The sequence below is a fragment of the Hyla sarda genome, unplaced genomic scaffold (genome assembly GCF_029499605.1).
Source record: "Hyla sarda isolate aHylSar1 unplaced genomic scaffold, aHylSar1.hap1 scaffold_376, whole genome shotgun sequence".
Lineage (NCBI taxonomy): Eukaryota > Metazoa > Chordata > Amphibia > Anura > Hylidae > Hyla > Hyla sarda.
In genome coordinates this window covers 260400-285920 of record NW_026610395.1, presented here as the reverse complement: position 1 = coordinate 285920, position 25521 = coordinate 260400, and the positions used below count along the sequence as shown (strand labels likewise).

Genomic DNA, 25521 nt, shown 5'->3' with positions numbered 1-25521 from the left:
CTGCACAGGTGTGCTGGCTACTCAAATGATCCAATTAAGGAGGCCATTTAGTCAGCAGCAGCAGAAGTCCTGTGCCTGGACGCTCCAACAGCGGCCAGACACAAGCAGAAGCAGCAGAAGCAGCAGCAGCACCACCTTTTGTTTTTTGGCTGCAGCAGCAGCAGCAGCAGCAGCAAGGCCCACAGGGCTGGCTAGCTGGCTAGCCAGCAAGCAGGTAGCAATGAAAGTAGGAATCTTTCTTTTTAACCCTGTAAGGGGGTGGTGCACTGTACCCGAAGATACTGCCATATCGGGTCAATGCATAGGGCGACGGAAGCAAGCTTCGAAATCGGCCCCCGTTCTCAAAAATCCATTTAATATATGGTCCCCAGATAGGGGACGTATCAGATATTAAACTGATAAGAACAGATACTACACTTGATCTTAGCCAAAAGGCCGAGAAGCGATAACCGTGAAAGGGGCGGGCCCAACAAGGTCCCCTTCATGGGCACTATCACTGCTTGCTGTCAGGGAGGCTGCCAGACAATTTTCCATGCACACTCTGGGCTGGGGGGCAGTCAACCACCAGTACACACAGCAGAACCTAAACCCATACCATTATTGCTAAGCAGCAAGACAGGGGCCCATTGCACTCCCACGGGGCCTTTTTAAATGCAATCCATAACCCGGATTTGCCAGGAACCCTTCTTACTCCTCCTACTTGCATGTGACACTGGGCTTAGGATCTGCATAGGAAACACACACACAAGCACACACCTACCTTTGTTGCCTGCAGATGCCTCCTTGGCTGTCCCCAAACGGTATCAAACCAACACCCACGGGAAGCTGTAAGCATAGAGGACATGCCTGCACCCCATTGGACTTACCTGTGTGGGTTAAATCCGGGTTATTTGACAACCTATGGCGGTGATGGTTCTGCTCAGGCAGAGCAGTGCTGATGCTCCTCATAAAGCTGTCGCTGCTGTAAAGGTTCTAGGTGACATCACAATCCCTATGGTTACATACACAACAAAGCTGGGTTGTTGTTGTTTACACTCTGCAAGGCCTGTGGAAGTGAGTGACATCATAGCACTGTAGTTCTGAGGGTTCTAGATGGATGCAACAATCTCCTGTTGCTTCTATGAAGGCCATAATAGACGACATCACCAAACAGCTCCATAGTCACATACACAGCAAAGGAGAGATGTTGTTTACACCTAGTGATGTCAGTGGTATTGAGTGACATCACAGCACAGTGCTAAGGCTCCTGGGCCTGGACACAGCAGCGGCTGCAATATCTCAACGGAGAATACGTTTATATATATGTGTGTGTGTGCGCGTATATATATATATATATATATATATATATATATATATATATATATATATATTTCTCCGCCGAAATCACTTTTAAACCCATTTCCACCTTTTTTTCCCTTCTCTTCCTCTTACTTTTTTTTCACGTTTTTTTACGTTTTTCTCCTTTTCGCCTCTTTTCTGGGCGTATTATTCTTCTTTTTCTTCTTTTTTTTCGTCTAATGCATACCCAATCAGTGCAGCAATGCTTATTCAATACCGCCAGCAGATGGAGACACTGGGGGATAATTTTCTAAGGATTTATACTGATTTTTCCTGTCTGAATTTGTCGCACAGAAAGTTGCAGGCCAAATATGTGTGACATTTCTGCGACTTTAGCTTCTAGAGCATTTTTACAACATTATACATAGGTGCTGAATACATAAAAAGCGACTGTTCAGCGACAGACAAGTCGCATCGGCTGAAAGTAGGCCAGAATGTCAGTCCATGTTGGAGCAGGTTTAGATACAGTCTAAAGCATAGATCTCAAAGTCTGTGCACAGAATTTAGCAAGGGCCTCGCACCTTCTGATGCATCAGGTAGGTGCACTATAGCATAGCCTAACCCTCTGTACTTTGGTCTATATTGATGCGGGACATAGACAGCCAGCTGATGACCAATCCATTAGTGCAATGGATGGCTGGAAGCATTTGTCTTTGCCTTTGCAATACCACAGAAGCAATGCATGGTCAATGTACAGCAATGACACACCTGTGTGAACAGCCAGGAGACCCCCCCATGTTATGTTACATAGTTACATAGTTAGTACGGTCGAAAAAAGACATATGTCCATCAAGTTCAACCAGGGAATTAAGGGGTAGGGGTGTGGCGCGATATTGGGGAAGGGATGAGATTTTATATTTCTTCATAAGCATTAATCTTATTTTGTCAATTAGGAACATTCAGCACCCACCCGCTATCAAGGCAGCTGCCTATCATGTCATGCCCTACCTGCACAGGTGTGCTGGCTACTCAAATGATCCAATTAAGGAGGCCATTTAGTCAGCAGCAGCAGAAGTCCTGTGCCTGGACGCTCCAACAGCGGCCAGACACAAGCAGAAGCAGCAGAAGCAGCAGCAGCACCACCTTTTGTTTTTTGGCTGCAGCAGCAGCAGCAGCAGCAGCAAGGCCCACAGGGCTGGCTAGCTGGCTAGCCAGCAAGCAGGTAGCAATGAAAGTAGGAATCTTTCTTTTTAACCCTGTAAGGGGGTGGTGCACTGTACCCGAAGATACTGCCATATCGGGTCAATGCATAGGGCGACGGAAGCAAGCTTCGAAATCGGCCCCCGTTCTCAAAAATCCATTTAATATATGGTCCCCAGATAGGGGACGTATCAGATATTAAACTGATAAGAACAGATACTACACTTGATCTTAGCCAAAAGGCCGAGAAGCGATAACCGTGAAAGGGGCGGGCCCAACAAGGTCCCCTTCATGGGCACTATCACTGCTTGCTGTCAGGGAGGCTGCCAGACAATTTTCCATGCACACTCTGGGCTGGGGGGCAGTCAACCACCAGTACACACAGCAGAACCTAAACCCATACCATTATTGCTAAGCAGCAAGACAGGGGCCCATTGCACTCCCACGGGGCCTTTTTAAATGCAATCCATAACCCGGATTTGCCAGGAACCCTTCTTACTCCTCCTACTTGCATGTGACACTGGGCTTAGGATCTGCATAGGAAACACACACACAAGCACACACCTACCTTTGTTGCCTGCAGATGCCTCCTTGGCTGTCCCCAAACGGTATCAAACCAACACCCACGGGAAGCTGTAAGCATAGAGGACATGCCTGCACCCCATTGGACTTACCTGTGTGGGTTAAATCCGGGTTATTTGACAACCTATGGCGGTGATGGTTCTGCTCAGGCAGAGCAGTGCTGATGCGCCTCATAAAGCTGTCGCTGCTGTGAAGGTTCTAGGTGACATCACAATCCCTATGGTTACATACACAACAAAGCTGGGTTGTTGTTGTTTACACTCTGCAAGGCCTGTGGAAGTGAGTGACATCATAGCACTGTAGTTCTGAGGGTTCTAGATGGATGCAACAATCTCCTGTTGCTTCTATGAAGGCCATAATAGACGACATCACCAAACAGCTCCATAGTCACATACACAGCAAAGGAGAGATGTTGTTTACACCTAGTGATGTCAGTGGTATTGAGTGACATCACAGCACAGTGCTAAGGCTCCTGGGCCTGGACACAGCAGCGGCTGCAATATCTCAACGGAGAATACGTTTATATATATGTGTGTGTGTGCGCGTATATATATATATATATATATATATATATATATATATATATATATATATTTCTCCGCCGAAATCACTTTTAAACCCATTTCCACCTTTTTTTCCCTTCTCTTCCTCTTACTTTTTTTTCACGTTTTTTTACGTTTTTCTCCTTTTCGCCTCTTTTCTGGGCGTATTATTCTTCTTTTTCTTCTTTTTTTTCGTCTAATGCATACCCCATCAGTGCAGCAATGCTTATTCAATACCGCCAGCAGATGGAGACACTGGGGGATAATTTTCTAAGGATTTATACTGATTTTTCCTGTCTGAATTTGTCGCACAGAAAGTTGCAGGCCAAATATGTGTGACATTGCTGCGACTTTAGCTTCTAGAGCATTTTTACAACATTATACATAGGTGCTGAATACATAAAAAGCGACTGTTCAGCGACAGACAAGTCGCATCGGCTGAAAGTAGGCCAGAATGTCAGTCCATGTTGGAGCAGGTTTAGATACAGTCTAAAGCATAGATCTCAAAGTCTGTGCACAGAATTTAGCAAGGGCCTCGCACCTTCTGATGCATCAGGTAGGTGCACTATAGCATAGCCTAACCCTCTGTACTTTGGTCTATATTGATGCGGGACATAGACAGCCAGCTGATGACCAATCCATTAGTGCAATGGATGGCTGGAAGCATTTGTCTTTGCCTTTGCAATACCACAGAAGCAATGCATGGTCAATGTACAGCAATGACACACCTGTGTGAACAGCCAGGAGACCCCCCCATGTTATGTTACATAGTTACATAGTTAGTACGGTCGAAAAAAGACATATGTCCATCAAGTTCAACCAGGGAATTAAGGGGTAGGGGTGTGGCGCGATATTGGGGAAGGGATGAGATTTTATATTTCTTCATAAGCATTAATCTTATTTTGTCAATTAGGAACATTCAGCACCCACCCGCTATCAAGGCAGCTGCCTATCATGTCATGCCCTACCTGCACAGGTGTGCTGGCTACTCAAATGATCCAATTAAGGAGGCCATTTAGTCAGCAGCAGCAGAAGTCCTGTGCCTGGACGCTCCAACAGCGGCCAGACACAAGCAGAAGCAGCAGAAGCAGCAGCAGCACCACCTTTTGTTTTTTGGCTGCAGCAGCAGCAGCAGCAGCAGCAAGGCCCACAGGGCTGGCTAGCTGGCTAGCCAGCAAGCAGGTAGCAATGAAAGTAGGAATCTTTCTTTTTAACCCTGTAAGGGGGTGGTGCACTGTACCCGAAGATACTGCCATATCGGGTCAATGCATAGGGCGACGGAAGCAAGCTTCGAAATCGGCCCCCGTTCTCAAAAATCCATTTAATATATGGTCCCCAGATAGGGGACGTATCAGATATTAAACTGATAAGAACAGATACTACACTTGATCTTAGCCAAAAGGCCGAGAAGCGATAACCGTGAAAGGGGCGGGCCCAACAAGGTCCCCTTCATGGGCACTATCACTGCTTGCTGTCAGGGAGGCTGCCAGACAATTTTCCATGCACACTCTGGGCTGGGGGGCAGTCAACCACCAGTACACACAGCAGAACCTAAACCCATACCATTATTGCTAAGCAGCAAGACAGGGGCCCATTGCACTCCCACGGGGCCTTTTTAAATGCAATCCATAACCCGGATTTGCCAGGAACCCTTCTTACTCCTCCTACTTGCATGTGACACTGGGCTTAGGATCTGCATAGGAAACACACACACAAGCACACACCTACCTTTGTTGCCTGCAGATGCCTCCTTGGCTGTCCCCAAACGGTATCAAACCAACACCCACGGGAAGCTGTAAGCATAGAGGACATGCCTGCACCCCATTGGACTTACCTGTGTGGGTTAAATCCGGGTTATTTGACAACCTATGGCGGTGATGGTTCTGCTCAGGCAGAGCAGTGCTGATGCTCCTCATAAAGCTGTCGCTGCTGTGAAGGTTCTAGGTGACATCACAATCCCTATGGTTACATACACAACAAAGCTGGGTTGTTGTTGTTTACACTCTGCAAGGCCTGTGGAAGTGAGTGACATCATAGCACTGTAGTTCTGAGGGTTCTAGATGGATGCAACAATCTCCTGTTGCTTCTATGAAGGCCATAATAGACGACATCACCAAACAGCTCCATAGTCACATACACAGCAAAGGAGAGATGTTGTTTACACCTAGTGATGTCAGTGGTATTGAGTGACATCACAGCACAGTGCTAAGGCTCCTGGGCCTGGACACAGCAGCGGCTGCAATATCTCAACGGAGAATACGTTTATATATATGTGTGTGTGTGCGCGTATATATATATATATATATATATATATATATATATATATATATATATATATTTCTCCGCCGAAATCACTTTTAAACCCATTTCCACCTTTTTTTCCCTTCTCTTCCTCTTACTTTTTTTTCACGTTTTTTTTACGTTTTTCTCCTTTTCGCCTCTTTTCTGGGCGTATTATTCTTCTTTTTCTTCTTTTTTTTCGTCTAATGCATACCCCATCAGTGCAGCAATGCTTATTCAATACCGCCAGCAGATGGAGACACTGGGGGATAATTTTCTAAGGATTTATACTGATTTTTCCTGTCTGAATTTGTCGCACAGAAAGTTGCAGGCCAAATATGTGTGACATTTCTGCGACTTTAGCTTCTAGAGCATTTTTACAACATTATACATAGGTGCTGAATACATAAAAAGCGACTGTTCAGCGACAGACAAGTCGCATCGGCTGAAAGTAGGCCAGAATGTCAGTCCATGTTGGAGCAGGTTTAGATACAGTCTAAAGCATAGATCTCAAAGTCTGTGCACAGAATTTAGCAAGGGCCTCGCACCTTCTGATGCATCAGGTAGGTGCACTATAGCATAGCCTAACCCTCTGTACTTTGGTCTATATTGATGCGGGACATAGACAGCCAGCTGATGACCAATCCATTAGTGCAATGGATGGCTGGAAGCATTTGTCTTTGCCTTTGCAATACCACAGAAGCAATGCATGGTCAATGTACAGCAATGACACACCTGTGTGAACAGCCAGGAGACCCCCCCATGTTATGTTACATAGTTACATAGTTAGTACGGTCGAAAAAAGACATATGTCCATCAAGTTCAACCAGGGAATTAAGGGGTAGGGGTGTGGCGCGATATTGGGGAAGGGATGAGATTTTATATTTCTTCATAAGCATTAATCTTATTTTGTCAATTAGGAACATTCAGCACCCACCCGCTATCAAGGCAGCTGCCTATCATGTCATGCCCTACCTGCACAGGTGTGCTGGCTACTCAAATGATCCAATTAAGGAGGCCATTTAGTCAGCAGCAGCAGAAGTCCTGTGCCTGGACGCTCCAACAGCGGCCAGACACAAGCAGAAGCAGCAGAAGCAGCAGCAGCACCACCTTTTGTTTTTTGGCTGCAGCAGCAGCAGCAGCAGCAGCAAGGCCCACAGGGCTGGCTAGCTGGCTAGCCAGCAAGCAGGTAGCAATGAAAGTAGGAATCTTTCTTTTTAACCCTGTAAGGGGGTGGTGCACTGTACCCGAAGATACTGCCATATCGGGTCAATGCATAGGGCGACGGAAGCAAGCTTCGAAATCGGCCCCCGTTCTCAAAAATCCATTTAATATATGGTCCCCAGATAGGGGACGTATCAGATATTAAACTGATAAGAACAGATACTACACTTGATCTTAGCCAAAAGGCCGAGAAGCGATAACCGTGAAAGGGGCGGGCCCAACAAGGTCCCCTTCATGGGCACTATCACTGCTTGCTGTCAGGGAGGCTGCCAGACAATTTTCCATGCACACTCTGGGCTGGGGGGCAGTCAACCACCAGTACACACAGCAGAACCTAAACCCATACCATTATTGCTAAGCAGCAAGACAGGGGCCCATTGCACTCCCACGGGGCCTTTTTAAATGCAATCCATAACCCGGATTTGCCAGGAACCCTTCTTACTCCTCCTACTTGCATGTGACACTGGGCTTAGGATCTGCATAGGAAACACACACACAAGCACACACCTACCTTTGTTGCCTGCAGATGCCTCCTTGGCTGTCCCCAAACGGTATCAAACCAACACCCACGGGAAGCTGTAAGCATAGAGGACATGCCTGCACCCCATTGGACTTACCTGTGTGGGTTAAATCCGGGTTATTTGACAACCTATGGCGGTGATGGTTCTGCTCAGGCAGAGCAGTGCTGATGCTCCTCATAAAGCTGTCGCTGCTGTGAAGGTTCTAGGTGACATCACAATCCCTATGGTTACATACACAACAAAGCTGGGTTGTTGTTGTTTACACTCTGCAAGGCCTGTGGAAGTGAGTGACATCATAGCACTGTAGTTCTGAGGGTTCTAGATGGATGCAACAATCTCCTGTTGCTTCTATGAAGGCCATAATAGACGACATCACCAAACAGCTCCATAGTCACATACACAGCAAAGGAGAGATGTTGTTTACACCTAGTGATGTCAGTGGTATTGAGTGACATCACAGCACAGTGCTAAGGCTCCTGGGCCTGGACACAGCAGCGGCTGCAATATCTCAACGGAGAATACGTTTATATATATGTGTGTGTGTGCGCGTATATATATATATATATATATATATATATATATATATATATATATATATATATATTTCTCCGCCGAAATCACTTTTAAACCCATTTCCACCTTTTTTTCCCTTCTCTTCCTCTTACTTTTTTTTCACGTTTTTTTACGTTTTTCTCCTTTTCGCCTCTTTTCTGGGCGTATTATTCTTCTTTTTCTTCTTTTTTTTCGTCTAATGCATACCCCATCAGTGCAGCAATGCTTATTCAATACCGCCAGCAGATGGAGACACTGGGGGATAATTTTCTAAGGATTTATACTGATTTTTCCTGTCTGAATTTGTCGCACAGAAAGTTGCAGGCCAAATATGTGTGACATTTCTGCGACTTTAGCTTCTAGAGCATTTTTACAACATTATACATAGGTGCTGAATACATAAAAAGCGACTGTTCAGCGACAGACAAGTCGCATCGGCTGAAAGTAGGCCAGAATGTCAGTCCATGTTGGAGCAGGTTTAGATACAGTCTAAAGCATAGATCTCAAAGTCTGTGCACAGAATTTAGCAAGGGCCTCGCACCTTCTGATGCATCAGGTAGGTGCACTATAGCATAGCCTAACCCTCTGTACTTTGGTCTATATTGATGCGGGACATAGACAGCCAGCTGATGACCAATCCATTAGTGCAATGGATGGCTGGAAGCATTTGTCTTTGCCTTTGCAATACCACAGAAGCAATGCATGGTCAATGTACAGCAATGACACACCTGTGTGAACAGCCAGGAGACCCCCCCATGTTATGTTACATAGTTACATAGTTAGTACGGTCGAAAAAAGACATATGTCCATCAAGTTCAACCAGGGAATTAAGGGGTAGGGGTGTGGCGCGATATTGGGGAAGGGATGAGATTTTATATTTCTTCATAAGCATTAATCTTATTTTGTCAATTAGGAACATTCAGCACCCACCCGCTATCAAGGCAGCTGCCTATCATGTCATGCCCTACCTGCACAGGTGTGCTGGCTACTCAAATGATCCAATTAAGGAGGCCATTTAGTCAGCAGCAGCAGAAGTCCTGTGCCTGGACGCTCCAACAGCGGCCAGACACAAGCAGAAGCAGCAGAAGCAGCAGCAGCACCACCTTTTGTTTTTTGGCTGCAGCAGCAGCAGCAGCAGCAGCAAGGCCCACAGGGCTGGCTAGCTGGCTAGCCAGCAAGCAGGTAGCAATGAAAGTAGGAATCTTTCTTTTTAACCCTGTAAGGGGGTGGTGCACTGTACCCGAAGATACTGCCATATCGGGTCAATGCATAGGGCGACGGAAGCAAGCTTCGAAATCGGCCCCCGTTCTCAAAAATCCATTTAATATATGGTCCCCAGATAGGGGACGTATCAGATATTAAACTGATAAGAACAGATTTTTTTTTTTTTTTTTTATTGAAAAGGAAATATACAATACATAACCAAGTAAATCATTCAAAAAATTACATATTCATCTGAAAACACATGAATAACACATATTTGACATATACAATATATACAGGAAGCATGTCTTTACATGTACATATAACAAAAAGCTTTCCCTTCATGACTTTCCCTCAGAAAAAATAAATTGCAGCGGATTCTGTCCCTCCAACTCTCCCTTCATATCAGGATATAATCTGTAAGAAAAGAAAAAGAAAGACAAATAAGAATACAATCATAACCAGTACTTCCATTTTTTGTGTTTCCAGATCCCCTCTGCATCATCAGAACCATAGTTTTTCCTATCACATAATACGTAAAGGTAAATTTTACCACGGATCATGCCCAGACATTCCTTCACACTTACTTCAGTTTGATTGAAAATCCTAATATTCCTTACATCCCACAGAACCTCTTTTACACAATTTACTATGAACCATAACACTCTTGCCTTCTCTCTCTCCACTGCACACAAACCAAACATCATCATATTAAAGGATAAGATTTCAATTCCAGTAAGATTTTTAATTAGACCAGACATTTTTCTCCACACAGACTTCGCATAACCACACTCCCAAAACACATGTACATAATTCTCACATCCACCGCAACCATCCCTGGGACACACTTCACTGTCTACCAATCTCCTTCTCCTCTGAAATTCCCTTGTTGGCAGACACCCATGAGCTAACATCCAAGACAAGTCCTTTTGTTTATTTGTCAGTTCCTTGTGACTGACATTTTTCCACACTACCTTACAATCCTTCTCAGACAGACCTCCCACACATTCCACTGTTTCTCTCTGCTCCAACACTTTCATCACCTTCTTACTATCATTCCATTCAGTCACACATTCCAGATTATTTTTCCTGACACACCGCCCTATTCTCTGATAGAACCAAGGAACCTCAAAACTTACAGGTACCCTTAAGTCCCTTTCCATTAGCTTATATTTCAACAACACATTACCAGCCAAATACCTTACCATGCACCCAAACACACATTCCTTCTTACTAACAGCGAGACAAAAACTGACATACTTCACAGCCAGGAACACTTCCACATTCATCATTCCTTTCCCACCATGCATTCTGCTTTTCACCACCTTCCCACGACTCAATTTCTCCATCCTTGAATTCCATAAGAAAACAAAGATCTGCCTGATAATTCTTGCCAGACACCTATCCGGTGGAGGAAACACATAATTAACATAAAGCAAAATAGGAATTATAACAGCTTTAATAACCAGAATCCTTCCCTCAATCGATAAAGTCCTTAAAGACCAGAAGTTTATTTTATTCCCCACCCTCCCCAAAACCCTCTCCCAACTTTCTTTCCCATACAAATCATTATCAAACACCACCCCAAGCACTTCCACACCCCCCTCTCTCACAGGCCACTCGCACAACCCACTCTCTCCCCACCCCTCAAAAAATTTACAACCACTCTTCCCAACATTAAGCTTAAACCCACTCATTAAACAGAAACACTCAATCAATAACTTAGCACGCCTTACCCCTGCCATTGACTTACATACAACAGTAACATCATCCATGTAACCAATCACTCGCATATCCTTCCCATGACTACCAGGTATTTCTATACCCCGCATCACCTTATCTCTCCTAATCATCCCCAACAAAGGCTCAATCATACAAATAAAAAGAATTGGCGACAGGGGACACCCCTGCCGCACTCCAGATTTTATACTCACTTCCCTACTCAGAAAACCATTGACCTGAATCTTACTATAAATGTCCCTATACAAACATTCAATCCACTTCACCATTCTGTCCGGCACATTCATCCTCCTCAAAACCCTAAACAATAAATCATGCACCACCCTATCATACGCTTTTTCAAAATCCACCGTAACAACAGCCACACCTTGCTTCCTAGTTTTACAGTCCCACAATACATCCCTCAGACCTAACAGACATTCAGAAATCCTACGATCAGGCACTGTACACATTTGCTCCTCACCTACCATACAATCAATCACATCCTTTAACCTATTCGCAATAACTTTAGCAATAATTTTGTAATCACAATTCAAGAGCGCTATAGGCCTCCAATTTTTAAGATCCCTCTTATCCCCTTTTTTAAACAATAACACAGTCACACTCTCACTCATACTTTTAGATAACTTCCCTCTCCTAAGTACTTCCTTACACACCTCCCATACATAATCCCCTAACATATCCCAAAACACAAGATAAAATTCCACAGGCAAACCATCACTCCCTGCCACCTTTCCTTTCTTCATCCCATTCACAGCATCCTCCACCTCACTCTTCCTCACATCCTCTTCCATAAAGAACCCATCAATTTCATCCAAACGCTTATCCACATATCCCAAACATTCCTCCTCTAGAGTCACGTCCCGCTCCTTCTCCGTGAATAAAACAGAATAAAACTTCCACACTTCCTCTAACACCTCATCCTTACCAAAGACCTCTACCCCATCATTCGTAAAAACACTCATCATCTCAGTTTTTTTACTGAATGCCTTTTTAAAGAAAAATTTGCTACATTTCTCATCCTTCTCTTTCACTTCAACCCTAGCCTGTGCAATAATCTTCCTTCCATTCCTCTCCAGACACTCATTCACACTTCCACGAGCTTCCTCAATCTCCTTCTCAACACTCATCCCCAAACGCCTCAATTCATACAAATACTCTAACCTTCTTTGCCATCTCTCATACTCTTCTCTATCTTTCCTCCCTTTCTCACACCCTTTTTTAATAAAAAACCTTTTAGTCTCTAACTTCACCCACTCCCACCACTCAACCACACTATAAAATGCATCCTTCCTCAACACCCATCCATCAAAACGCTCCCTATATTCTTGTAATACACATTCATTATCCAATAAAGACACATTCAACTTCCAAACACCCTTTCCATACTCACTTAGACCACCACCTTTTACCACACACTCAATCCAGGCATGATCCGTGAACGGTAACCTCCTCCGTCTGAAATTAGAAACAGACATTAGTTTTGAGACAAAAATGAAATCAATACGCGAACTTGTATTGTTAGAAAAATATGTATAACCGATAGTACCATCATTATGGGCAACAAAGGAATCCTTTAACCCAAATAAATTTACAATCTCTTTAAGCTGCTTACTAGTACTGTCTAAACCAGACCCACCACCCACCGTAGTACTACTCCTATCCCCCTCTGTTATTATACAATTGAAATCCCCTATAAGGAACACATCATCCCTCCCACTCAAAAAGAAATATAATTTCTCAAACACCTCCCCTCTTTCCTTCCTCCCAGTTGGAGCATAAACATTAATTACTTTATATGTGAAACCCCTGAAAATAAAATGCACTAATAATACCCTACCCGGAACAATATGGACAACTTTTTTAACAACAAACTCATTACTTTTGAACAAAATCCCCACCCCCGAATTACGTTCCATTGAACCAGACCATACCGATTGCCCATAAGGCCAGGAGATATTTGGCTCCCCATCCAAGCAGCACTCCTGGAGACCTAGAACATCAAAAGAATATCTAGAAAGTAAATCAAAAATGGCGGATCTCCTTTCTAAAGATCTAATACTGCGGACATTTAGAGAACCAATTGTTAAACTCATTCAAACATTTGAAGGAAAAAAAGGAAATACAAAATCAAGCATTATCAAAAGGAGGCCTACCCTTTCCCCGACCTCTACCCTTATTTTTTGCCTCCCCTTCCTTAAACTTAAGAGTCTTTGTCAATTTTTTGACTGAACATTCCTCCAAATAACCTGTGCCCAGGGAGGATAAAGAGGAGTCAGAATCAATCTGACATGACGACCCTCCACCTGCCTCCTCCCTTCCCGGGCTAGGAAAGTCCTCAATCCTTTGACTCTGAGGAGTCGGACAGTCATCCTCCGATTCTTCCACCGGCATCTTTCTCTTCAAGGATTCTTTGTCCACAGTCATCTCCTCTGGGGGATCAGAGGCCTCCGAAACAGATGCCCCCGAAACAGACTCCGCCTTCTCCCCCTCTGCCACCAAAGCATCCGGAACAGACCTAGAAATGGAAGGAAAAACAGGGGCAGACTCTGCTTCACTGGTCAGCACGCTAACCTCTGCATCGCCTGCCCTGGCAGCATTGGAGTCCTCAGGAACTGTCCCACCTCGAAGAGCCATTGCATATGATCGGGGTGCCCCGGACTGGTAAGTGGGGCAACTCCTAGCCAGGTGATCCGAAGAACCACAGAAATGACACTTGCGTTTCTCGGGACAGTCTGCAGTGCGGTGATCAGGCTTGTGGCAGTTCCTGCAAACCTGCCCGGTTGTACAGTTCTCTCTGGTATGACCAAAGCAAAAACAGTCCCGGCAAAAACTTGGCATCCCCGGGTAGTGCAGAAACCCCCTGTTGTTCCCTATCGCAAAGTTCTGCGGGGGGTGACAAAAACCTTCAGCACCACCCTCGGGGGCAGGCCTAAACTCCACCCAAAAACGTCTCATGCCTGTGAAAGTCCCCAGGATGTTATTTTTCCTCTCCGCACCAGAAACAGACACACAATACCTTCTTAGAAAGGTCTGGATCTCCTCATCCCGCACAAAAGGGTTGTACATATGCACTACCACTGGAACTTTCTTAGGCCGAGCCTCGCAGGAAATGAATCGGATCCCTTGTAGGTCAGGGTGAGAAGCATTCTCCTTACTCCGGTAGAGACAGGTACGGAGATCATCCAGGTTGTAGAAGGTCACGTCAAAGAATCCTTGGCTGGGAAAGACCTGGACACAGAAGATGGAAGCATGCGGCATCCTCAGCACTCCTTCCACGACCTTCTGCTGGACATGCAAAATCCCGTAGGCACTCCTCTTTTCCTCCTCGATAAACAGCCGTACTGTATTAGGAGCGTTCGGCGCATTAGCCATCCTCTCCGGCAGACCCGTCCTCCGATGATCACCTTCCCGTTATCCTGGGACTAAGCCCTCTCCCCAATAGCAGCAGGTGGGTGAAGCCCAGGCAATAAACCTGGGCGATCCCACAAGGCCGAGGAGAGGGGTACCCGAATACCTTAGGGCAAGACACTTGATCTTAGCCAAAAGGCCGAGAAGCGATAACCGTGAAAGGGGCGGGCCCAACAAGGTCCCCTTCATGGGCACTATCACTGCTTGCTGTCAGGGAGGCTGCCAGACAATTTTCCATGCACACTCTGGGCTGGGGGGCAGTCAACCACCAGTACACACAGCAGAACCTAAACCCATACCATTATTGCTAAGCAGCAAGACAGGGGCCCATTGCACTCCCACGGGGCCTTTTTAAATGCAATCCATAACCCGGATTTGCCAGGAACCCTTCTTACTCCTCCTACTTGCATGTGACACTGGGCTTAGGATCTGCATAGGAAACACACACACAAGCACACACCTACCTTTGTTGCCTGCAGATGCCTCCTTGGCTGTCCCCAAACGGTATCAAACCAACACCCACGGGAAGCTGTAAGCATAGAGGACATGCCTGCACCCCATTGGACTTACCTGTGTGGGTTAAATCCGGGTTATTTGACAACCTATGGCGGTGATGGTTCTGCTCAGGCAGAGCAGTGCTGATGCTCCTCATAAAGCTGTCGCTGCTGTGAAGGTTCTAGGTGACATCACAATCCCTATGGTTACATACACAACAAAGCTGGGTTGTTGTTGTTTACACTCTGCAAGGCCTGTGGAAGTGAGTGACATCATAGCACTGTAGTTCTGAGGGTTCTAGATGGATGCAACAATCTCCTGTTGCTTCTATGAAGGCCATAATAGACGACATCACCAAACAGCTCCATAGTCACATACACAGCAAAGGAGAGATGTTGTTTACACCTAGTGATGTCAGTGGTATTGAGTGACATCACAGCACAGTGCTAAGGCTCCTGGGCCTGGACACAGCAGCGGCTGCAATATCTCAACGGAGAATACGTTTATATATATGTGTGTGTGTGCGCGTATATATATATATATATATATATATATATATATATATATATATATATTTCTCCGCCGAAATCACTTTTAAACCCATTTCCACCTTTTTTTCCCTTCTCTTCCTCTTACTTTTTTTTCACGTTTTTTTACGTTTTTCTCCTTTTCGCCTCTTTTCTGGGCGTATTATTCTTCTTTTTCTTCTTTTTTTTCGTCTAATGCATACCCCATCAGTGCAGCAATGCTTATTCAATACCGCCAGCAGATGGAGACACTGGGGGATAATTTTCTAAGGATTTATACTGATTTTTCCTGTCTGAATTTGTCGCACAGAAAGTTGCAGGCCAAATATGTGTGACATTTCTGCGACTTTAGCTTCTAGAGCATTTTTACAACATTATACATAGGTGCTGAATACATAAAAAGCGACTGTTCAGCGACAGACAAGTCGCATCGGCTGAAAGTAGGCCAGAATGTCAGTCCATGTTGGAGCAGGTTTAGATACAGTCTAAAGCATAGATCTCAAAGTCTGTGCACAGAATTTAGCAAGGGCCTCGCACCTTCTGATGCATCAGGTAGGTGCACTATAGCATAGCCTAACCCTCTGTACTTTGGTCTATATTGATGCGGGACATAGACAGCCAGCTGATGACCAATCCATTAGTGCAATGGATGGCTGGAAGCATTTGTCTTTGCCTTTGCAATACCACAGAAGCAATGCATGGTCAATGTACAGCAATGACACACCTGTGTGAACAGCCAGGAGACCCCCCCATGTTATGTTACATAGTTACATAGTTAGTACGGTCGAAAAAAGACATATGTCCATCAAGTTCAACCAGGGAATTAAGGGGTAGGGGTGTGGCGCGATATTGGGGAAGGGATGAGATTTTATATTTCTTCATAAGCATTAATCTTATTTTGTCAATTAGGAACATTCAGCACCCACCCGCTATCAAGGCAGCTGCCTATCATGTCATGCCCTACCTGCACAGGTGTGCTGGCTACTCAAATGATCCAATTAAGGAGGCCATTTAGTCAGCAGCAGCAGAAGTCCTGTGCCTGGACGCTCCAACAGCGGCCAGACACAAGCAGAAGCAGCAGAAGCAGCAGCAGCACCACCTTTTGTTTTTTGGCTGCAGCAGCAGCAGCAGCAGCAGCAAGGCCCAGAGGGCTGGCTAGCTGGCTAGCCAGCAAGCAGGTAGCAATGAAAGTAGGAATCTTTCTTTTTAACCCTGTAAGGGGGTGGTGCACTGTACCCGAAGATACTGCCATATCGGGTCAATGCATAGGGCGACGGAAGCAAGCTTCGAAATCGGCCCCCGTTCTCAAAAATCCATTTAATATATGGTCCCCAGATAGGGGACGTATCAGATATTAAACTGATAAGAACAGATTTTTTTTTTTTTTTTTTTTTTTATTGAAAAGGAAATATACAATACATAACCAAGTAAATCATTCAAAAAATTACATATTCATCTGAAAACACATGAATAACACATATTTGACATATACAATATATACAGGAAGCATGTCTTTACATGTACATATAACAAAAAGCTTTCCCTTCATGACTTTCCCTCAGAAAAAATAAATTGCAGCGGATTCTGTCCCTCCAACTCTCCCTTCATATCAGGATATAATCTGTAAGAAAAGAAAAAGAAAGACAAATAAGAATACAATCATAACCAGTACTTCCATTTTTTGTGTTTCCAGATCCCCTCTGCATCATCAGAACCATAGTTTTTCCTATCACATAATACGTAAAGGTAAATTTTACCACGGATCATGCCCAGACATTCCTTCACACTTACTTCAGTTTGATTGAAAATCCTAATATTCCTTACATCCCACAGAACCTCTTTTACACAATTTACTATGAACCATAACACTCTTGCCTTCTCTCTCTCCACTGCACACAAACCAAACATCATCATATTAAAGGATAAGATTTCAATTCCAGTAAGATTTTTAATTAGACCAGACATTTTTCTCCACACAGACTTCGCATAACCACACTCCCAAAACACATGTACATAATTCTCACATCCACCGCAACCATCCCTGGGACACACTTCACTGTCTACCAATCTCCTTCTCCTCTGAAATTCCCTTGTTGGCAGACACCCATGAGCTAACATCCAAGACAAGTCCTTTTGTTTATTTGTCAGTTCCTTGTGACTGACATTTTTCCACACTACCTTACAATCCTTCTCAGACAGACCTCCCACACATTCCACTGTTTCTCTCTGCTCCAACACTTTCATCACCTTCTTACTATCATTCCATTCAGTCACACATTCCAGATTATTTTTCCTGACACACCGCCCTATTCTCTGATAGAACCAAGGAACCTCAAAACTTACAGGTACCCTTAAGTCCCTTTCCATTAGCTTATATTTCAACAACACATTACCAGCCAAATACCTTACCATGCACCCAAACACACATTCCTTCTTACTAACAGCGAGACAAAAACTGACATACTTCACAGCCAGGAACACTTCCACATTCATCATTCCTTTCCCACCATGCATTCTGCTTTTCACCACCTTCCCACGACTCAATTTCTCCATCCTTGAATTCCATAAGAAAACAAAGATCTGCCTGATAATTCTTGCCAGACACCTATCCGGTGGAGGAAACACATAATTAACATAAAGCAAAATAGGAATTATAACAGCTTTAATAACCAGAATCCTTCCCTCAATCGATAAAGTCCTTAAAGACCAGAAGTTTATTTTATTCCCCACCCTCCCCAAAACCCTCTCCCAACTTTCTTTCCCATACAAATCATTATCAAACACCACCCCAAGCACTTCCACACCCCCCTCTCTCACAGGCCACTCGCACAACCCACTCTCTCCCCACCCCTCAAAAAATTTACAACCACTCTTCCCAACATTAAGCTTAAACCCACTCATTAAACAGAAACACTCAATCAATAACTTAGCACGCCTTACCCCTGCCATTGACTTACATACAACAGTAACATCATCCATGTAACCAATCACTCGCATATCCTTCCCATGACTACCAGGTATTTCTATACCCCGCATCACCTTATCTCTCCTAATCATCCCCAACAAAGGCTCAATCATACAAATAAAAAGAATTGGCGACAGGGGACACCCCTGCCGCACTCCAGATTTTATACTCACTTCCCTACTCAGAAAACCATTGACCTGAATCTTACTATAAATGTCCCTATACAAACATTCAATCCACTTCACCATTCTGTCCGGCACATTCATCCTCCTCAAAACCCTAAACAATAAATCATGCACCACCCTATCATACGCTTTTTCAAAATCCACCGTAACAACAGCCACACCTTGCTTCCTAGTTTTACAGTCCCACAATACATCCCTCAGACCTAACAGACATTCAGAAATCCTACGATCAGGCACTGTACACATTTGCTCCTCACCTACCATACAATCAATCACATCCTTTAACCTATTCGCAATAACTTTAGCAATAATTTTGTAATCACAATTCAAGAGCGCTATAGGCCTCCAATTTTTAAGATCCCTCTTATCCCCTTTTTTAAACAATAACACAGTCACACTCTCACTCATACTTTTAGATAACTTCCCTCTCCTAAGTACTTCCTTACACACCTCCCATACATAATCCCCTAACATATCCCAAAACACAAGATAAAATTCCACAGGCAAACCATCACTCCCTGCCACCTTTCCTTTCTTCATCCCATTCACAGCATCCTCCACCTCACTCTTCCTCACATCCTCTTCCATAAAGAACCCATCAATTTCATCCAAACGCTTATCCACATATCCCAAACATTCCTCCTCTAGAGTCACGTCCCGCTCCTTCTCCGTGAATAAAACAGAATAAAACTTCCACACTTCCTCTAACACCTCATCCTTACCAAAGACCTCTACCCCATCATTCGTAAAAACACTCATCATCTCAGTTTTTTTACTGAATGCCTTTTTAAAGAAAAATTTGCTACATTTCTCATCCTTCTCTTTCACTTCAACCCTAGCCTGTGCAATAATCTTCCTTCCATTCCTCTCCAGACACTCATTCACACTTCCACGAGCTTCCTCAATCTCCTTCTCAACACTCATCCCCAAACGCCTCAATTCATACAAATACTCTAACCTTCTTTGCCATCTCTCATACTCTTCTCTATCTTTCCTCCCTTTCTCACACCCTTTTTTAATAAAAAACCTTTTAGTCTCTAACTTCACCCACTCCCACCACTCAACCACACTATAAAATGCATCCTTCCTCAACACCCATCCATCAAAACGCTCCCTATATTCTTGTAATACACATTCATTATCCAATAAAGACACATTCAACTTCCAAACACCCTTTCCATACTCACTTAGACCACCACCTTTTACCACACACTCAATCCAGGCATGATCCGTGAACGGTAACCTCCTCCGTCTGAAATTAGAAACAGACATTAGTTTTGAGACAAAAATGAAATCAATACGCGAACTTGTATTGTTAGAAAAATATGTATAACCGATAGTACCATCATTATGGGCAACAAAGGAATCCTTTAACCCAAATAAATTTACAATCTCTTTAAGCTGCTTACTAGTACTGTCTAAACCAGACCCACCACCCACCGTAGTACTACTCCTATCCCCCTCTGTTATTATACAATTGAAATCCCCTATAAGGAACACATCATCCCTCCCACTCAAAAAGAAATATAATTTCTCAAACACCTCCCCTCTTTCCTTCCTCCCAGTTGGAGCATAAACATTAATTACTTTATATGTGAAACCCCTGAAAATAAAATGCACTAATAATACCCTACCCGGAACAATATGGACAACTTTTTTAACAACAAACTCATTACTTTTGAACAAAATCCCCACCCCCGAATTACGTTCCATTGAACCAGACCATACCGATTGCCCATAAGGCCAGGAGATATTTGGCTCCCCATCCAAGCAGCACTCCTGGAGACCTAGAACATCAAAAGAATATCTAGAAAGTAAATCAAAAATGGCGGATCTCCTTTCTAAAGATCTAATACTGCGGACATTTAGAGAACCAATTGTTAAACTCATTCAAACATTTGAAGGAAAAAAAGGAAATACAAAATCAAGCATTATCAAAAGGAGGCCTAGCCTTTCCCCGACCTCTACCCTTATTTTTTGCCTCCCCTTCCTTAAACTTAAGAGTCTTTGTCAATTTTTTGACTGAACATTCCTCCAAATAACCTGTGCCCAGGGAGGATAAAGAGGAGTCAGAATCAATCTGACATGACGACCCTCCACCTGCCTCCTCCCTTCCCGGGCTAGGAAAGTCCTCAATCCTTTGACTCTGAGGAGTCGGACAGTCATCCTCCGATTCTTCCACCGGCATCTTTCTCTTCAAGGATTCTTTGTCCACAGTCATCTCCTCTGGGGGATCAGAGGCCTCCGAAACAGATGCCCCCGAAACAGACTCCGCCTTCTCCCCCTCTGCCACCAAAGCATCCGGAACAGACCTAGAAATGGAAGGAAAAACAGGGGCAGACTCTGCTTCACTGGTCAGCACGCTAACCTCTGCATCGCCTGCCCTGGCAGCATTGGAGTCCTCAGGAACTGTCCCACCTCGAAGAGCCATTGCATATGATCGGGGTGCCCCGGACTGGTAAGTGGGGCAACTCCTAGCCAGGTGATCCGAAGAACCACAGAAATGACACTTGCGTTTCTCGGGACAGTCTGCAGTGCGGTGATCAGGCTTGTGGCAGTTCCTGCAAACCTGCCCGGTTGTACAGTTCTCTCTGGTATGACCAAAGCAAAAACAGTCCCGGCAAAAACTTGGCATCCCCGGGTAGTGCAGAAACCCCCTGTTGTTCCCTATCGCAAAGTTCTGCGGGGGGTGACAAAAACCTTCAGCACCACCCTCGGGGGCAGGCCTAAACTCCACCCAAAAACGTCTCATGCCTGTGAAAGTCCCCAGGATGTTATTTTTCCTCTCCGCACCAGAAACAGACACACAATACCTTCTTAGAAAGGTCTGGATCTCCTCATCCCGCACAAAAGGGTTGTACATATGCACTACCACTGGAACTTTCTTAGGCCGAGCCTCGCAGGAAATGAATCGGATCCCTTGTAGGTCAGGGTGAGAAGCATTCTCCTTACTCCGGTAGAGACAGGTACGGAGATCATCCAGGTTGTAGAAGGTCACGTCAAAGAATCCTTGGCTGGGAAAGACCTGGACACAGAAGATGGAAGCATGCGGCATCCTCAGCACTCCTTCCACGACCTTCTGCTGGACATGCAAAATCCCGTAGGCACTCCTCTTTTCCTCCTCGATAAACAGCCGTACTGTATTAGGAGCGTTCGGCGCATTAGCCATCCTCTCCGGCAGACCCGTCCTCCGATGATCACCTTCCCGTTATCCTGGGACTAAGCCCTCTCCCCAATAGCAGCAGGTGGGTGAAGCCCAGGCAATAAACCTGGGCGATCCCACAAGGCCGAGGAGAGGGGTACCCGAATACCTTAGGGCAAGACACTTGATCTTAGCCAAAAGGCCGAGAAGCGATAACCGTGAAAGGGGCGGGCCCAACAAGGTCCCCTTCATGGGCACTATCACTGCTTGCTGTCAGGGAGGCTGCCAGACAATTTTCCATGCACACTCTGGGCTGGGGGGCAGTCAACCACCAGTACACACAGCAGAACCTAAACCCATACCATTATTGCTAAGCAGCAAGACAGGGGCCCATTGCACTCCCACGGGGCCTTTTTAAATGCAATCCATAACCCGGATTTGCCAGGAACCCTTCTTACTCCTCCTACTTGCATGTGACACTGGGCTTAGGATCTGCATAGGAAACACACACACAAGCACACACCTACCTTTGTTGCCTGCAGATGCCTCCTTGGCTGTCCCCAAACGGTATCAAACCAACACCCACGGGAAGCTGTAAGCATAGAGGACATGCCTGCACCCCATTGGACTTACCTGTGTGGGTTAAATCCGGGTTATTTGACAACCTATGGCGGTGATGGTTCTGCTCAGGCAGAGCAGTGCTGATGCTCCTCATAAAGCTGTCGCTGCTGTGAAGGTTCTAGGTGACATCACAATCCCTATGGTTACATACACAACAAAGCTGGGTTGTTGTTGTTTACACTCTGCAAGGCCTGTGGAAGTGAGTGACATCATAGCACTGTAGTTCTGAGGGTTCTAGATGGATGCAACAATCTCCTGTTGCTTCTATGAAGGCCATAATAGACGACATCACCAAACAGCTCCATAGTCACATACACAGCAAAGGAGAGATGTTGTTTACACCTAGTGATGTCAGTGGTATTGAGTGACATCACAGCACAGTGCTAAGGCTCCTGGGCCTGGACACAGCAGCGGCTGCAATATCTCAACGGAGAATACGTTTATATATATGTGTGTGTGTGCGCGTATATATATATATATATATATATATATATATATATATATATATTTCTCCGCCGAAATCACTTTTAAACCCATTTCCACCTTTTTTTCCCTTCTCTTCCTCTTACTTTTTTTTCATGTTTTTTTACGTTTTTCTCCTTTTCGCCTCTTTTCTGGGCGTATTATTCTTCTTTTTCTTCTTTTTTTTCGTCTAATGCATACCCCATCAGTGCAGCAATGCTTATTCAATACCGCCAGCAGATGGAGACACTGGGGGATAATTTTCTAAGGATTTATACTGATTTTTCCTGTCTGAATTTGTCGCACAGAAAGTTGCAGGCCAAATATGTGTGACATTTCTGCGACTTTAGCTTCTAGAGCATTTTTACAACATTATACATAGGTGCTGAATACATAAAAAGCGACTGTTCAGCGACAGACAAGTCGCATCGGCTGAAAGTAGGCCAGAATGTCAGTCCATGTTGGAGCAGGTTTAGATACAGTCTAAAGCATAGATCTCAAAGTCTGTGCACAGAATTTAGCAAGGGCCTCGCACCTTCTGATGCATCAGGTAGGTGCACTATAGCATAGCCTAACCCTCTGTACTTTGGTCTATATTGATGCGGGACATAGACAGCCAGCTGATGACCAATCCATTAGTGCAATGGATGGCTGGAAGCATTTGTCTTTGCCTTTGCAATACCACAGAAGCAATGCATGGTCAATGTACAGCAATGACACACCTGTGTGAACAGCCAGGAGACCCCCCCATGTTATGTTACATAGTTACATAGTTAGTACGGTCGAAAAAAGACATATGTCCATCAAGTTCAACCAGGGAATTAAGGGGTAGGGGTGTGGCGCGATATTGGGGAAGGGATGAGATTTTATATTTCTTCATAAGCATTAATCTTATTTTGTCAATTAGGAACATTCAGCACCCACCCGCTATCAAGGCAGCTGCCTATCATGTCATGCCCTACCTGCACAGGTGTGCTGGCTACTCAAATGATCCAATTAAGGAGGCCATTTAGTCAGCAGCAGCAGAAGTCCTGTGCCTGGACGCTCCAACAGCGGCCAGACACAAGCAGAAGCAGCAGAAGCAGCAGCAGCACCACCTTTTGTTTTTTGGCTGCAGCAGCAGCAGCAGCAGCAGCAAGGCCCACAGGGCTGGCTAGCTGGCTAGCCAGCAAGCAGGTAGCAATGAAAGTAGGAATCTTTCTTTTTAACCCTGTAAGGGGGTGGTGCACTGTACCCGAAGATACTGCCATATCGGGTCAATGCATAGGGCGACGGAAGCAAGCTTCGAAATCGGCCCCCGTTCTCAAAAATCCATTTAATATATGGTCCCCAGATAGGGGACGTATCAGATATTAAACTGATAAGAACAGATACTACACTTGATCTTAGCCAAAAGGCCGAGAAGCGATAACCGTGAAAGGGGCGGGCCCAACAAGGTCCCCTTCATGGGCACTATCACTGCTTGCTGTCAGGGAGGCTGCCAGACAATTTTCCATGCACACTCTGGGCTGGGGGGCAGTCAACCACCAGTACACACAGCAGAACCTAAACCCATACCATTATTGCTAAGCAGCAAGACAGGGGCCCATTGCACTCCCACGGGGCCTTTTTAAATGCAATCCATAACCCGGATTTGCCAGGAACCCTTCTTACTCCTCCTACTTGCATGTGACACTGGGCTTAGGATCTGCATAGGAAACACACACACAAGCACACACCTACCTTTGTTGCCTGCAGATGCCTCCTTGGCTGTCCCCAAACGGTATCAAACCAACACCCACGGGAAGCTGTAAGCATAGAGGACATGCCTGCACCCCATTGGACTTACCTGTGTGGGTTAAATCCGGGTTATTTGACAACCTATGGCGGTGATGGTTCTGCTCAGGCAGAGCAGTGCTGATGCTCCTCATAAAGCTGTCGCTGCTGTGAAGGTTCTAGGTGACATCACAATCCCTATGGTTACATACACAACAAAGCTGGGTTGTTGTTGTTTACACTCTGCAAGGCCTGTGGAAGTGAGTGACATCATAGCACTGTAGTTCTGAGGGTTCTAGATGGATGCAACAATCTCCTGTTGCTTCTATGAAGGCCATAATAGACGACATCACCAAACAGCTCCATAGTCACATACACAGCAAAGGAGAGATGTTGTTTACACCTAGTGATGTCAGTGGTATTGAGTGACATCACAGCACAGTGCTAAGGCTCCTGGGCCTGGACACAGCAGCGGCTGCAATATCTCAACGGAGAATACGTTTATATATATGTGTGTGTGTGCGCGTATATATATATATATATATATATATATATATATATATATATATATTTCTCCGCCGAAATCACTTTTAAACCCATTTCCACCTTTTTTTCCCTTCTCTTCCTCTTACTTTTTTTTCACGTTTTTTTACGTTTTTCTCCTTTTCGCCTCTTTTCTGGGCGTATTATTCTTCTTTTTCTTCTTTTTTTTCGTCTAATGCATACCCCATCAGTGCAGCAATGCTTATTCAATACCGCCAGCAGATGGAGACACTGGGGGATAATTTTCTAAGGATTTATACTGATTTTTCCTGTCTGAATTTGTCGCACAGAAA

The 25521-nt window shown here is 44.8% G+C and overlaps 7 non-coding genes across 7 annotated transcripts; all 7 read right to left on the bottom strand.

The window, feature by feature from the left end:
* Window positions 1-256: 256 nt before the first annotated feature.
* Window positions 257-447, bottom strand: LOC130332383 (U2 spliceosomal RNA). The gene has a single exon (XR_008875084.1). It is a non-coding gene; the product is annotated as a U2 spliceosomal RNA (small nuclear RNA).
* Window positions 448-2542: 2095 nt separating this feature from the next.
* On the bottom strand, window positions 2543-2733 carry LOC130332382 (U2 spliceosomal RNA). The gene has a single exon (XR_008875083.1). It is a non-coding gene; the product is annotated as a U2 spliceosomal RNA (small nuclear RNA).
* Window positions 2734-4826: 2093 nt separating this feature from the next.
* On the bottom strand, window positions 4827-5017 carry LOC130332380 (U2 spliceosomal RNA). The gene has a single exon (XR_008875082.1). It is a non-coding gene; the product is annotated as a U2 spliceosomal RNA (small nuclear RNA).
* Window positions 5018-7113: 2096 nt separating this feature from the next.
* On the bottom strand, window positions 7114-7304 carry LOC130332378 (U2 spliceosomal RNA). The gene has a single exon (XR_008875080.1). It is a non-coding gene; the product is annotated as a U2 spliceosomal RNA (small nuclear RNA).
* A 2099-nt stretch (window positions 7305-9403) lies between these two features.
* Window positions 9404-9587, bottom strand: LOC130332396 (U2 spliceosomal RNA). Its single transcript, XR_008875095.1, has one exon. It is a non-coding gene; the product is annotated as a U2 spliceosomal RNA (small nuclear RNA).
* A 7188-nt stretch (window positions 9588-16775) lies between these two features.
* Window positions 16776-16964, bottom strand: LOC130332398 (U2 spliceosomal RNA). Its single transcript, XR_008875097.1, has one exon. It is a non-coding gene; the product is annotated as a U2 spliceosomal RNA (small nuclear RNA).
* Window positions 16965-24148: 7184 nt separating this feature from the next.
* LOC130332377 (U2 spliceosomal RNA) lies at window positions 24149-24339 on the bottom strand. Its single transcript, XR_008875079.1, has one exon. It is a non-coding gene; the product is annotated as a U2 spliceosomal RNA (small nuclear RNA).
* Between the last annotated feature and the right edge of the window lie 1182 nt (window positions 24340-25521).